This window comes from Bos indicus, chromosome 19 (assembly GCF_029378745.1).
Source record: "Bos indicus isolate NIAB-ARS_2022 breed Sahiwal x Tharparkar chromosome 19, NIAB-ARS_B.indTharparkar_mat_pri_1.0, whole genome shotgun sequence".
NCBI classification, from domain to species: Eukaryota; Metazoa; Chordata; class Mammalia; order Artiodactyla; family Bovidae; genus Bos; species Bos indicus.
The window spans coordinates 42,109,074-42,124,113 of NC_091778.1; the positions used below are offsets into that span (position 1 = coordinate 42,109,074).

Genomic DNA, 15,040 nt, shown 5'->3' on the forward strand with positions numbered 1-15,040 from the left:
CTTGGAAGAGGGAGTAATTACTTTTTGCTGAGATCAGAGAAAATAAACACAAATTAAAAATGAGCGATTTAATTCTCCTTCTTGAAAATAAGGAAAGAGATACCTCCCCTATCTCTCTTTTCTTGAAATAATTGCTTTAGAAATCTTGTAGATTCTTTCTCTTCAAAACATAAGTGCAGATTTTAAAAAGGTCAATAAACCATTGGTCAGCTGCATGACCCAGGAATGTTTTCCTCAGGGACCTGGGAACCATACTTTGGAATATAAACATCCAAAGAAAACAGCACCCCGGTCTTCTAGTTCCTGAGGGAAGGAAGGAGCCTCTTTCCAAAACTACCTCCTATTACAAGATACGTACTTTCCCTCTATATGAAGCCTATTAGTGAACACAGACAGTAACCCCAATCACTAGGTAAAGTCACCCGAATTACTAGGTGAACTATGTGTGACAAATGATGACGTCAGGTCCTCTTATTTAAGGACGGGTTTATCTTGAAAACAAAGATGCAATGGGTTTTAACTGCTTGGCTATAAAAGGGTAAAAGATCCTTCTGTCTGTGGTTTTCTTAGTGGATTGAATGAAATGTCCATCACGTTCTGGTTTAATGCTTATTGAATGCAAAAATGTCTTCTTTCTCTACTACCTTTGTGGAGAGGCTTTCTGAATGAGGAGAATATTTTATTTTTAATTATATTTCCCCAACAAGTTCCAGTGAGTTTCCCTGGTAGCTCAGATGGTAAAGAATCTACGTGTAGTGGAGACCTGGTTTGATCCCTGGGTTCGGTCCTTGGGTCAGAAAGATCCAGTGGAGAAGGGCTTGGCAACCCACTCCAGTATTCTGGCCTGGAAAGTTCTATGGACAGAGGAGCCTGGTGGGCTATAGTCCATGAGGTCGCAAAGAATTGGATACTACTGAGTGACTAACACACACACACACACACACACACACACACACACACACTAAGCTTCAAAAAGCAGGTAGTGTCTGATCTTGGCTTTGAAAGACAACCTACATGTTACAGACAATCTATTTTAAACTATCTAACATTTCCTGTTTGTAATTTAGCCCACACATAGGAGCCTGATTTAGGCAGGTGGCAATGGAGGCTTTGACTTGCACTTAAAAAAAAATTAATCAAGGGGAAATTCACATAACATAAAATTAACCTTTAAAAAATGTACAGGACTTCCTGGTGGTGCAGTGGTTAAGAATCCTCCTGCCAATACAGGGCACATGGGTTAGATCCCATGTCCTGGTTCAGGGAGGTTACACATGCCACAGAACAACTAAGCCCTCATGTGGCAACTTCTGAAGCCTGCACACCTTGGAGCCTTGCTCTGCCCAAATCAAGAGAAGCCATTGCAGTGAGAAGCTGCACACTGAAACTAGACTGAAACTAGAGAAAAGCCAGCGCAACAATTAAGACCCCATGCAGCCAAAAGTAAGTAAATAATAAAACTGTACCTGTCATTTAGCACATTGACAATGTTGGGTAACCCACACATCTATCCAGTTTCAAAGTATTTTCAGAAGAAAAACCGTACCCATTAGGCAATCACTCCCCATTCCTCGAGCCCCAGCCTACGTAACCATCAATTTGCTGTCTGTCTTTATGAAGAGCAGCACTAATCATAATACCCCCAAAATGGAAATAACTCAAGTTTTCATCAACAGATGAATGAACAAACTGTGGTATATCCATTCAATGGAATATTCAGCCACAATAAGGAATGAAGTACTGATACGTGATACAACACGGATGAGCCTTGAAAACATCATACAAAGTCAAAGGAGCCAGACCCACAAAAGGACACATACTGTCTGTAGTAAACATCCAGAATTGGTTAAAAAAATTTTTTTTTGGAAGGAACGTTTTAACACATATGGAAAGACATTATATGCTAGACTTTGAGCTCTTACCACACGTGATGTGGCCTTCATGTGAAGTGGTAAATGGTAGCAGTAAAGAGGGAGAGGTGGGAGGTAGAAAAATCAGAGGGTGGCTGATGGTAGGGGATGCAAAAGTTTACAGAAATTCCTCTCTTTGACATTGAACATCCATCTTGCCTAAGCAAGCTGTGTCTTTGTATAAACCTTCTCTGACATTAGTGCTGGTTGCTTCCTAGTTCTGGATATATGCCCTGCATCACTATTATAGGTGTAATTGTCTAGTCCTCAGAACTGAGCATGTGTTTCAGACACCTTGAATGCAGGACTCCGCTTGAGTTTTCCTCTTTTGTTGTCTCCAGCAGCTTCCCCAGGACAGATTGTGTGGGCAGCAGGAAAAGTGTGGATCATATTCAGAGGTACAACATAGTTCTTCTTGGTAACCCAGATTTGTATATCTTTGGATATTATTTTGGTTTATTGGTCTTCACATAATAGCTTGAATTACTGAGTGCTGTTTTCAGGCTTAAATGCACTCACACTGCACAAACTGGCTAAATGAACATGCCTGCTCCAGAAGCAAGCTCTCCATGTCCTATGTCTCCCTCTGGCTTCTTACTTCCCCTTGGTGCTTATCACTTCCTCAGTTCTGTGCCGTCATGACAGACTTTTTCTGGGCTGGACTCTGCTCCCTGACAGCTGCTGTCAGATGCGTCTGTTTCTGTCCATACCTTCCTTCTCTTCTTCCCTTGCTTTCAATTTTCCAGTCAGTTTCTGAGTGTCTGAGCACCCTCAGCTTCTTGGCATTGTTGTATAGCTCTGAAGGATGCAGTGTGCACGGCTGGTAGTATGGCAGATCGTATTTATACATGGATCCCTTTCTAAGTAAGTTTATATATAAAAACCTGAGTCTCAGGAGTGGTACATTTAGGCTGTTTATAAAAAGATATTTTACAAGAGAAATTTTTAGCTGTACAGTTTTTTTTTTTTTAAATGATATTTCCCCACAGGCTTGGAAGAGGTAAACTCTGGCTATTAAATAAATGGAATGTTCATTGCAAGACTCAGGTATGTTTTGACTTTCTTATTGTATAACCAGGAGGGGAATTGCTCCTTTAGGGATTACTGTTGTCTGTTTAGGACTGAATGATAATCTTTTCCTCTTGGGCGTGGGGCTGTGTTCTGATTAAAGACGTTAATTCAGCATACTGGCAATTTTTGGTATAATGCGACTTAATTACACCTCTAGATTGTATCATTTTATATGAATATAATGCTTCTACTTCTGTGAACAATTTTGAGTGTTTGGAGGAAATAGTGGAGTGTGTAGATTTTAACCTTGAAAAATCATTATCTTTGAAACCTCTTCAAGCAGCCACAAGACTAAATACCCATGTCTTGAAAGAGATGTTCATTGAACTCAGCACTGTTTGAAAATTATTTTCTATTCTCTTTGATAAATTCTCAGTGTTAATCTCAAAGATTGAGTAAAACAGAACCCACTCTGCTTTCAACTGTATACTCTTATATGATACTATTGACGGTTTAGCTGGGCTACCTTTTTACTTTTAACTATAACTTGGTATATAGTTAATAATAATTTCTGAGCTGTCTTTGAAAGATAATCTGGTATTAAGGTAAGAGTGTTCAAGAATCATTTTCTGATTTTGTGCGTAACACAATGGTTGATTTCTTTTTAAAGGCTTATTTGTTTTTATTTTTGGCTGTGCTGGGTCTTCATTGCTGTACAAGGGCTTTCTCTAGTTGCGGAGGGTGGGGGCTTCTCTCTTCTTGTGAGATGTGGGCTTCTTGTTGCAGTGGCTTCTCTTCCTGCAGAGCTTAGGCTCTAGGCACATGGGCCCAGCAGCTGTGGCCCATGGGCTTAGTTGCCCTGTGGCACATGGGGTCTTCCTGGACCAGGGATCGAACCCATATCCCTGCATTGGCAAGAGGATTCTTAACCACTGGCCCACTATGGAAGCCCAGCTGTTGATTTCTGGAAGACCGTAGTCTGCAATACTGTTTGTGGTATTTGTGAACACTTGAAGATTTCCTTTTCTTTTTTTTGGCCTCTCAATTTGACTTTTATTTCTCTTCTGGTTCTTACACCATTGGTGCATTCAGTAAAAAAAGAAATTCAATACATTTAAAGATATCTTTTGGCTTAAAATACAAACCATTACATTGGGAAATTAATATACTTTCTGAAAATTTGTCCAGCCTATATGAAAAAAAAATTGTCGGTTGGGCAAGAATAGTTGCCTTTTAGTGATTCCATGTTCTGCTGCACCTCTTAGAAATATTTCCACACTGTTGCCCTCAGAAAATTCATTATACTAATCCATTAAGCTTTAACTCCTTTGGAATCACTTTTTTCAAACGTCTCATCTTCCCAGAAGCTCACTTCATCTATAATTTCTGACCCCAGAAATGAAATTGGGTGACATGTGGACCTACAAGTACCATAAGCTCAGTTACCCACAAAAATCATTATCTTTGAAACTTCTCCAGGTTGTTAGAAAACTGATGACTTTTGCCTTGAAAGAGATGTTCACTGAGATCAGCACTGATTGAGAATTAGCAAATGTGTTCAGTTCTCTTTTGAGAATCCTATGTGTTAATCTTTTAGGATTAACTTTGATCTTTTTTTAACTGTATGATACCTTTAATAGTTTAGTTGTATTACCTTATTACTGTACTTGCCTATTCTGAACAATCAGTAACTGTTTTTTGAGTTGAGTCGAATACCTACAAGACAGACATGATTCCATTCTGAATGTGTGTTTGAATGTGTGACTCACTTCCAGAAAGGACCTCTCTCTTGTGGTTCTTGAGTTGAGATATTTCATACCTCAAAATATATTTAGCTCTGAATTTCTAGAGTTGTGTGAATTGTAGAGTAATTCTTAAAATGTACTCTACAAATTTGACAGTTTATCAGTTGGTTAGGATTTTTGCAGTACATAATAAATTTTGCATAACAATGAAAACACAATTGTTTTTCATGCTCTACGGATTTATCTCAGTGTAACTTGTAGGCAGTGTCCATTTGTATCTCTGGTTTTCTATTGGATATTTCCAGTTGGGTGTTCCATTGTTACATCAAATTCAATTTAAGTTCAACTTGCTCTATTATCTCTTCTTGCTCTCCCTCTCAACTTTCCAATTTTTATTCTACCTGGAAAACTAAAAATTTTTGCTTACCCTATTTTAGCTCTTTAAAGTCTAATAACTGACTAAATCCCAACTTTCAGATTCTTTACTACTCCCAGGATCATCTCCATCCAGAAAAATTTCAATTTATCCTTGAGTTGCTGTAGTAACATGCTCACTTTTTCTCTAGTTTCTGTTCCCACCACTCCAAACCATCTTGCATACAGAGGTCATATTAATTTCCTTCTTCAAACCTTGATAGGTTACTCCTAAGCCTAAAGCTTCCAAGAGTTCCTTGTGAAGTTTAAGATTAGTGTCTTCTCAGAGAAGCTCTTAAGACTCTCCTGATTTGACCCTGTATGCTGTATTCTATCATTCTCCTGGTGAATTCTTCACTCTGCCAGATTCAGCATCATGAGTAAGTAAGTGAAGCCGCTCAGTCGTGTCTGACTCTTTGCGACCCCATGGACAGTAGCCGGGCTCCTCCATCCATGGGATTTTCTAGGCAAGCGTTCTGGAGTGGGTTGCCATTTCCTTCTCCAGGGAATCTTCCCGACCCAGGGATCGAACCCAGGTCTCCCGCATTGTAGACAGACGCTTTACCATCTGAGCCACCAGGGAAGTTCAGCGTCCTAGTCCCATATAAATAACGGTCAGTCCTATTGCTTTTCCTTCATTCATATTGGCTGCAAGTCTGCCTATTCAAATCTTTCCTTCAAAATTCAAGCCCTGTAACTTTATTGAACTTAAAAACATTTTTGAGTAGATAAAAAGTAATAATTATAAGCTATGTACAAAGTATTGGGAAAAATGATGCAACGGATACCCGTGAACCACACTCACGTTAGAAATGAGGCACTGTCACTACCAGTGTCGTTGAGCCGCTTGTGTGCCTCTTCTTCCTGCCCCTGAATTTTGCGTTTTTGTTTTATTTGCTATTCTTTTTAGTTTCACCTCTTTTGTTTACATCACTAAACCATACATCATTTCATAGTGGTACATGTTTTTCAACTTTACATAATTGGAATAATTCCTACTTATGCAGCATTAATTAGGTAATGACTCTTTGAACATGAAGCATTCTTGTAAATAATGACCTTCTGGAGAAGGAAATGGCACCCCACTCCAGTACTCTTGCCTGGAAAATCCCATGGACAGAGGAGCCTGGTGGGCTGCAGTCCATGGGGTCGCTAAGAGTCGGACACGACTGAGCGACTTCCCTTTCAATTTTCACTTTCATGCATTGGAGAAGGAAATGGCAACCCACTCCAGTGTTCTTGCCTGGAGAATCCCAGGGATGGGGGAGCCTGGTAGGCTGCTGTCTATGGGATGGCACAGAGTCAGACATGACTGAAGCGACTTAGCAGCAGCAGCAGCAGCATAGTGTATTCAGCTAAAGTGATCTTTCATTTTTAGGATTTCATTTATTTCTAACAGAAAAATACTCTTTTCATAACTGGTGACTCCAGTATAAAAATGAGGATGGCTTCACGTAGTGTTTCCCTCATTGGCTGTGTTTTCCCTTATGCCCAATAAAATAACCACGTCTTACTTTTGTCTGGAGCCCTTGGCTACTCGTTTTACATTGTCAGTCTGCAGCAGGAATATGGTGTTGTTAACGGTTGTATCTGATATCTGGGGAAGCAGGACCCCCAGAAGCTGTGTTTGTTACACTCATATTCTGAACTTCTGTGCACTGATACTTAGCAATGCCAATTTCAGGGTCTTCAAAGAAATTACATATATATATGATTCTCTAAAGACAAATACATTAGAAAATTGACTAAATATTTATTTACAGCATTTATCTATTCTTTTGAGAAGGAAAAAGTTGTATGCAATTTGCTTAGTCTAATTTTATTGAAACATTTGGAAACATTTCTATAGCTCTTTCCATAAAATGAACTATATAAAAGTGAACAAATTAGAAAAAGAAAGCTAACATAGTTAAGAGGTAGATTTTGTTGCTTGTTGAATTCCTTAATCTGGTTAAATTGAGAAATGTATAGATTATGTGTAAGATGTTCCCAATCATTTAGTATTTTGTGATTTTTTAGTGCGGTTCTTTTGTCCAGCAGTAGCAAAATTTCTTATCTTGTTTTGAAATTCCTCAATTATCTGATTAATACTTCTTGTAGAACTGTTTTACTTCTTTTTCCCTTTTTCTGGCCATGTCATATGTCTTGAGGGATCTTACTTCTTCGACCAGGGCCCAGACTCTTGGCAGTGAAAGTTTGGGGTCCTAACCACTGAACTACGAGGTAATTCCCATGTAGTCCTGTTTTTCTCCTTGACCATTAGCCCCAGATCCAAAATTTTGTTTACAATGCTTTGATTTTATATTCAAGTGTACTGTTTGCCTGCTCCAGAGTCCCACCTGGTCTAGGTAAACTGTGAGATGGACATTTAGATTTCTCTAAATGTTGTTGTTCTCTCAATTACTCCTCAGTTGGCACTCCCAAAGTTGGTGGAAAAAGCTCCCAGTTTAGTTCAGTTCAGTCGCTCTGCTGCTAAGTCACTTCAGTCATGTCCGACTCTGTGCGACCCCGTAGACGGCAGCCCACCAGGCTCCCCCGTCCCTGGGACTCTCGAGGCAAGAACACTGGAATGGGTTGCCATTTCCTTCTCCAATGCATGAAAGTGAAAAGTGAAAGTGAAGTTGCTCAGTCGTGTCCGACTCTTCGAGACCCCATGGACTGCAGCCTACCAAGCTCCTCTGCCCATGGGATTCTCCAGGCAAGAGTGCTGGAGTGGGGTGCCATTGCCTTCTCCAAAGTTGTGTCCAACACTTTGCAACCCCATGAATTGCAGCATGCCAGGCCTCCCTGTCCATCACCAACTCCTGGAGTTCACTGAGACTCACGTCCATTGAGTCAGTGATGCCATTCAGCCATCTCATCCTCTGTCGTCCCCTTCTCCTTCTGCCCCCAATCCCTCCCAGCATCAGAGTCTTTTCCAATGAATCAACTCTTCGCATGAGGTGGCCAAAGTACTGGAGTTTCAGCTTTAGCATCATTCCCTCCAAAGAAATCCCAGGGCTGATCTCCTTCAGAATGGACTGGTTGGATCTCCTTGCAGTCCGAGGGACTCTCAAGAGTCTTCTCCAACACCACAGTTCTAAAGCATCAATTCTTCGGTGTTCAGCCTTCTTCACAGTCCAACTCTCACATCCATACATGACCACAGGAAAAACCATAGCCTTGACTAGACGGACCTTTGTTGGCAAAGTAATGTCTCTGCTTTTGAATATGCTATCTAGGTTGGTCATAACTTTCCTTCCAAGGAGTAAGTGTCTTTTAATTTCATGGCTGTAATCACCATCTGCAATTATTTTGGAGCCCCCAAAAATAAAGTCTGACACTGTTTCCACTGTTTCCCCATCTATTTCCCATGAAGTGATGGGACCAGATGCCATGATCTTCGTTTTCTGAATGTTGAGCTTTAAGCCAACTTTTTCACTCTCCACTTTCACTTTCATCAAGAGGCTTTTTAGTTCCTCTTCACTTTCTGCCATAAGGGTGGTGTCATCTGCATATCTGAGGTTATTGAGATTTCTCCCGGCAATCTTGATTCCAGCTTGTGCTTCTTCCAGTCCAGCGTTTCTCATGATGTACTCTGCATAGAAGTTAAATAAGCAGGGTGACAATATGCAGCCTTGACGTACTCCTTTTCCTATTTGGAACCAGTCTGTTGTTCCATGTCCAGTTCTAACTGTTGTTTCTTGACCTGCATACATGTTTCTCAAGAGGCAGGTCAGGTGTTCTGGTATTCCCATCTCTTTCAGAATTTTCCACAGTTTATTGTGATCCACACAGTCAAAGGCTTGAAGCCACTTAAGCCACATTTTCCCCTACAATTCTTCTTTTCCCTTGAAGAGAGTCTGATTGCCATACACTTGATTTTTGGGCAATGTGTGACATGAAGAAAGGCTTCAACACTGCAAAACCCAATGTTTCAAGGGAGTGTTGAGAGAATGATCAATTAGTAACTCCTATTATAGTGGATAAAGTGGATGTTTCATCTCTGATGGAGTTACCGTAAGGATTTTTAATGACATCTACAATATTAAATTATTGTTTTGGTAATTATTTGTTAAACTCCATAGAATTTATTTACCTAAAAGTACAGAAAATACCTTCAGATATCTATTATCTAATATTGGAGAAATGGAGCTGAGAATATTTACATGATATCAACCTAGTGAAACTTGTATTTTCCCTTATGAATTTCTGCCCTCATGCATTTTTTTATGACTGTGATTATTAGGCTTTATTTTGCTTTGGAATTGTGTGATAAGTGCTATCTTTTCAGCTGAAGTTATTTGAAATCAACTTTAGGGATTTCTGTGAAGAAATAGGAAGTGGCCAATCCTTAGCTTATGCACCCTGTACAGTATGTAAAAATAAAACGTAGGAAGAGAAAAGGGTCTAAATCATTTTAATATTCTCTTGTTATGTTTTTCTTAAATTTTGTCAATTGTAGAAAAATAAAATGTGAAGTTTCAAAATTTTCTTGAAGCCTGCCTTGGACTTCTGAAGCGATTAGTGCTAATTTTGTGTTCTTATTTTATTAAAGTTTAAGACCCTTAAATAATTAAAGTGGAATAGATACAATATAGTGTACTGAGTTAGTATTAAACAGCAAGCTTATAAGTTTCTCCAGGTTCTTATAAACCTCTGCAGTGGCTGCTTCTTGTTTGTTTTGCAGTTAAATTGTTCTATGCAGATCCTGAATTGTAGTGGAAATACTCTACTTGGAGATAATAACCATGCTATGCTGCACTTCCAGCACCACCCCCCCAATTTCTTACTAACATAGGGAAGCCCCTTTCCCATGATTTCCATATTACAGAATGTATTGTTCACGTATCTATCATCTTTTTTTTTCAGTTTTTTAGTTGATTTACAATGTTGTGTTAATTTCTGCTGTACAGCAAAGTGATTCAGTTATACATATATGCACATTCTTTTTTCATATTCTTTTCAATTATGGTTTGTCATAGGATATTGAATAGAGTTCCCTGTGTGTACGGTAGGACCTTGTTGTTTATTTATTCTCTACACACAATCATTTGCATGTGCTAACCTCAAACTCCTAATCCATCCCTCTCCAACCTGCCTCTCCCCCTTGGCAACCACAAGTACTTAAGGTGGAATCTGAGCCTGTTCCTGCGTCTTCGAACACCCCAGCCATCAAGTAAACATCCCTTAAAACTTCTGTTAAAGTAGAAACAGTTGCACACAGAGTAAAGTCCTCAAATGGCATATTTAGGAAACACAGATGTCAGGCTGATAGCTATTATTGGCCTGTATGGGGCCATGAGGGTGATGATATCTGCATTTTTAGGTTTCATGACTGTTACTTTTCTTCTAAATGATCCCAAATATATGTAATATGTTGAGTGAGAGACTTGAAAGTATATTACAAAATCTTTCAGGCTGAAAGGATGATGCCCAATAAATTAGATTTTGTAAAATAAGTGAAGTTTTAAAAGTGAAGTTCTATAAGTTAAAGACACAAAGAGAACAAAACATCAGGTGAAGGATAAAGTTTCTCTGCAGAAGTTCCCCAACAGACTAGTGCCTGCTGCTGAGACTACATACAGTAAAGGAATCAGAGTCCAGGGGCCATTCTCCCTCTACTCTTGAACCAGGGGTTTACTTCTGGGTGCTATATTTTAGGATACTGTTTAACTGCAAATATGTCCATTATGTCAATAACACGTGATCCAGATAATGAAGAGTGAATGAATGAAACAATGTCAGATGAGGCTAAAGAAACTGGAATTTTTATTTAGAAAAAAGAGAAGATACACAGCGTATAAAAAACTGCTCCCAAAGCTTGAGCCAGGATCCAATAATTGCTGGAAGTTACACAGGGAGACAAGTCGGGTTTGACATAAGGAAGACTTTTCTAACACTACATCTGTTCTTAAATTGGATGACCTGTTTTACCAAGTCAGGAACTTTCCAAGCTCTGGGCACCTTCAGCTGGAGGCTAGAGGCCTAGAATCATCTTTCAGGAAGAATTTCTGTTCTGGGTTTGAGGTTGAAATAATTCCTATCCAACTCTTTAAAATTGTGTGATTTTTTTTTTTTTTTAGATTAAAGCATAGTTAATTTACAATGTTGTATGAGATTCTAGCGTACAGCAAAGTGGTTTGTGCTCAGTTGCCCAGTCATGTCTGACTGTTTGGGACCCCATGGACTGTAGTTTGCCTGGCTCCTCTGTCCATGGAATTTTCCAGGCAAGAATACTGGAGTGGGTTGCCATTTCCTCCTCCAGGGGATCTTCCTGACCCAGGGATTGAACCCGTGTGTCCTGCATTGGCAGGCAGATTCTTTACCACTGAGCCACCCGGGAAGCCCATGCTATGGTTGTGATAGAAATCACAAGCCTTAACACTGGGTCTTTACAGAAACTTTTAGATGTGGAACACCCTATGGGGAAAGCCAAATGACCTCATTTTGAAATGGTGCAACGGAGTTTTTGATAAAAACATGGAGATTTAACAATCTGACCTTTCGATCTTAGGCATACTAAGAAAACATTATTTGAAGTAATTTATTTCACAGATAGCTGTCAGCAACAAGTGAAGCTAAAAAAGATATGTTTCTAAAGATGAAGATGCCAGGCTTAATTGACAGAGATTGTGAGAGTATGACAACCTCTTTCCACAAGGCCAGTGAATTCCAGGTACTAATAATCTCAGTTATGTATTGTACATATAGATTGCTTTCAAGGATAAGAGGGAATGCTTAGACTATGATTACATCTCTCAAAACATGTATCAGATCTTTACAAAGTTCTTTGCAGAAGATCTCCTCACCATCTTATTATAAAATTTTTAGAATGGCTCTTGCTTATAATGCATATCATCTATACTTTTTGTGCATAAAAATTTAGTTTAAATGAAAATATTTGCCTCGCCTGTTTCATCCTCCACCTTTGCAGCCAAGGTAAGATTATGAAGCTCACTTCAAGATGCCACACTTGACTTTACCAGGAAACATCTCCTTTCCTACTTTGAAAGCTGGTCTTCCCCTTGTTTTGCCCACTATCAGAAATCCAGCTTCAGTTTTAATGGCCAAAGGGGCATTTAGTATCCTGTCTTCTGTTCTGAACTCAGGCTGAGGGCCACCTCTGTTAGCACTTCCTGTTTCCAGCTTTGACAGTTTCCTCCTGTTGAGGCAGATGGAGGAGTGTTCTGGGAATTTTAAACCCTGCTTATTTACTTTAGTTGGGGGAAAGGTCGTTTTGGAAAAATGGAAATATACATAGTTCTCTTTTGGGTACTTTTTACAGAATGAGGCTACATTGTGATTTGAATATAGGAAACGGTAAACATTAATTTACGTATGGATGTGAGAGTTGGACCATAAAGAAAGCTGAGCACTGAAGAATTGATGCTTTTGAACTGTGGTGTTGGGAAGACTCTTGAGAGTCCTTTGGACTGAAAGGAGATCAAACCAGTCAATCCTAAAGGAAGTCAGACCTGAATATTCATTGAAAGGACTGATGCTGAAGCTGAAACTCCTATACCTTGGCCACCCGATGTGGAGAGCTGACTCACTGGAAAAGATTGAAAGGGAAAAGAAGAAGGGGGCAGCAGAGGATGAGACGGTTAGATAGCATCACTTCCTCAGTGGACATGAATTTGAGCCAACTCCAGGATATAGTGAAGGACGGGCGAGTCTGGTGTGCTGTAGTCCATGGGGTTGCAAAGAGTCAGACGTGACTTAATGACTGAACAGCAACAACAAAGTATTTACATGTATAACAAGTGCTTAGGAAATGCAAATTCCTTTTCTTTTCTGAATTCATCTTCTTCCTCTTTTTTTGGTTGGCTCAAAAAGTTGTTAGGCCTTCACAACACTGTTAATCGGCTAAACCCCACTATTAAATTTAAAAAAAAGTTGTTATGCTGCCATCACTTATAAAAACACCTAGCTTTTATAGTTATAGACTTATTAGTTCATTGTAATGCTTTTGCATCATGAGAGGAAGCACGTACAGTTGCACTTTTTCTAAGTTACTTTTAAATACAAAAGCAATGCCTACTCCATAGACTCAGTATAGCCATTAACAGCTGTATTAAGAAAAATTGCACATTCTTCTTCCCCTGCCCACCAGTTCCTCACCAGGCCCCACTAGGTAATCACAGCTAATCTTTTGGTGTAGGCATATTTTTCTACACTCATACAAACACATAAAAATACTTAAGGGTTACTCTTTCTTCTCTCCCTTCTATATATATTACAAAAATATATTATGTGTACTGACTGAGCATTTGTTTTTTATACTTAACAAAATATTGTAGATTACTGCAGGTTACCACATGGCTTCCTAGGTGGAAAAGTGAAAGTGAAAGTCACTCAGTGGTGTCTGACTACAGTCCATGGAGTTTTCCAGGCCAGAATACTGGAGTGGGTAGCCTTTCCCTTCTCCAGGGGATCTGGTCAACCCGGGGATTGAACCCAGGTCTCCCACATTCCAGGCAGATTCTTTACCAGCCGAGCTATCAGGGAAGATCCCAGGGGGTACAGTGGTAAAGAACCTGGCAGCCAGTGCAGGAAACATAAGAGACACAGGTTTAGTCCCTGAGTCGGGAAGATCGCCTGGAGAAGGGAATGGCAACCCACTCCAGTATTCTGGCCTGGAGAATCCAGTGAACAGAGGAGCCTGGTGGGCTACATTTCACAGGGTCCCAAAGCGTCAGACACGAATGAAGCGACTTAGTACTCACACACAGGTTAGTACACAGAAATTCAATGCATTTTTAAAATTTTATTTTTTATTGAAGTATAGTTGACTTACAGTACTGGTTAATTTCTGCTGTACAGCAAAGTGATTCAGTTGTATGTGTATATATATGTATTCTTTGCTATTATGATTATCATAATAAATAGTGTTTTTGCTATACAGTCAGCAAAAACAAGACCAGGAGCTGACTGTGGCCTCAGATCATGAACTCCTTATTGCCAAATTCAGACTTAAATTGAAGAAAGTAGGGAAAACCACTGGACCACTCAGATATGACCTATATCAAATCCCTTATGATTACACAGTGAAAGTGATAAACAAATTCAAGGGATTAGACCTGATAGAGTGCCTGAAGAGCGATGGATGGAGGTTCGTGACATTGTACATGATCAAGGCCATCCCCAAGAAAAAGAAATGTGAAAAGGGAAAATGGTTGTCTGAGGAGGGCTTAAAAATAACTGAGAAAAGAAGAGAAGCTAAAGGCAAAGGAGAAAAGGAAAGATATATTCATGTGAATGCAGAGTTCCAAAGAATAGTAAAGAGAGATAAGAAAGCCTTCCTCGGTGATCAATGCAAAGAAATAGAAGAAAACAGTAGAATGGGAAAGACTAAAGATCTCTTCCAGAAAATTAGAGATACCAAGGGAACTTTTCATGCAAAGATGGGCACAATAAAGGATAGAAATGGTATGGACCTAACAGAAGCAGAAGATATTAAGAAGAGGTAGCAAGAATACAGAGAAGAGCTATACAACAAAGATCTTAATGACCCAGATAACCATGATGGTGTGATCACTCACCTAGATCTAAATATGCTGGAGTCCGAAGTCAGGTGGGCCCTAGGAAGCATCACTACGAACAAAGATAGTGGAAGTGATGAAATTCCAGCGGAGCAATTCTAAGTCCTAAAAGTGCTGTGCTCAATATGTCAGCCAATTTGGAAAACTCAGCAGTGGCCACAGGACTGCAAAAGGTCAGTTTTCATTCCAATCCTGAAGAAAGGCAATGCCAAAGAATGTTCAAACTACCACACAATTACACTCATCTCACAGGCTAGCAAAGTAACACTCAAAATTCTCCAAGCCAGGCTTCAACAGTACTTTTCCAGTCCTGTGGCCACTGCTGAGTTTTCCAAATTTGCTGGCATATTGAGTGCAACACTTTCACAGCATCATCTTTCAGGATTTCAAATAGCTCAACTGGAATTCCATCACCTCCACTAGCTTTGTTCGTAGT

General features: G+C 39.6%; 1 long non-coding RNA gene across 6 annotated transcripts in view; it reads left to right on the forward strand.

Annotated features, from left to right (window-relative positions):
• The first annotated feature begins 2,573 nt into the window (after nucleotides 1-2,573).
• LOC109573666 (uncharacterized) overlaps nucleotides 2,574-15,040 on the forward strand; it is a 70,422-nt gene continuing 57,955 nt past the window's right edge. For all 6 annotated transcript variants that reach the window (XR_011562079.1, XR_011562082.1, XR_011562083.1 and 3 more), the window contains exons 1-2: nucleotides 2,574-2,774; nucleotides 2,900-2,957. This is a non-coding gene — a long non-coding RNA (uncharacterized lncRNA). The remainder of the gene's footprint in view (nucleotides 2,775-2,899; nucleotides 2,958-15,040) is intronic.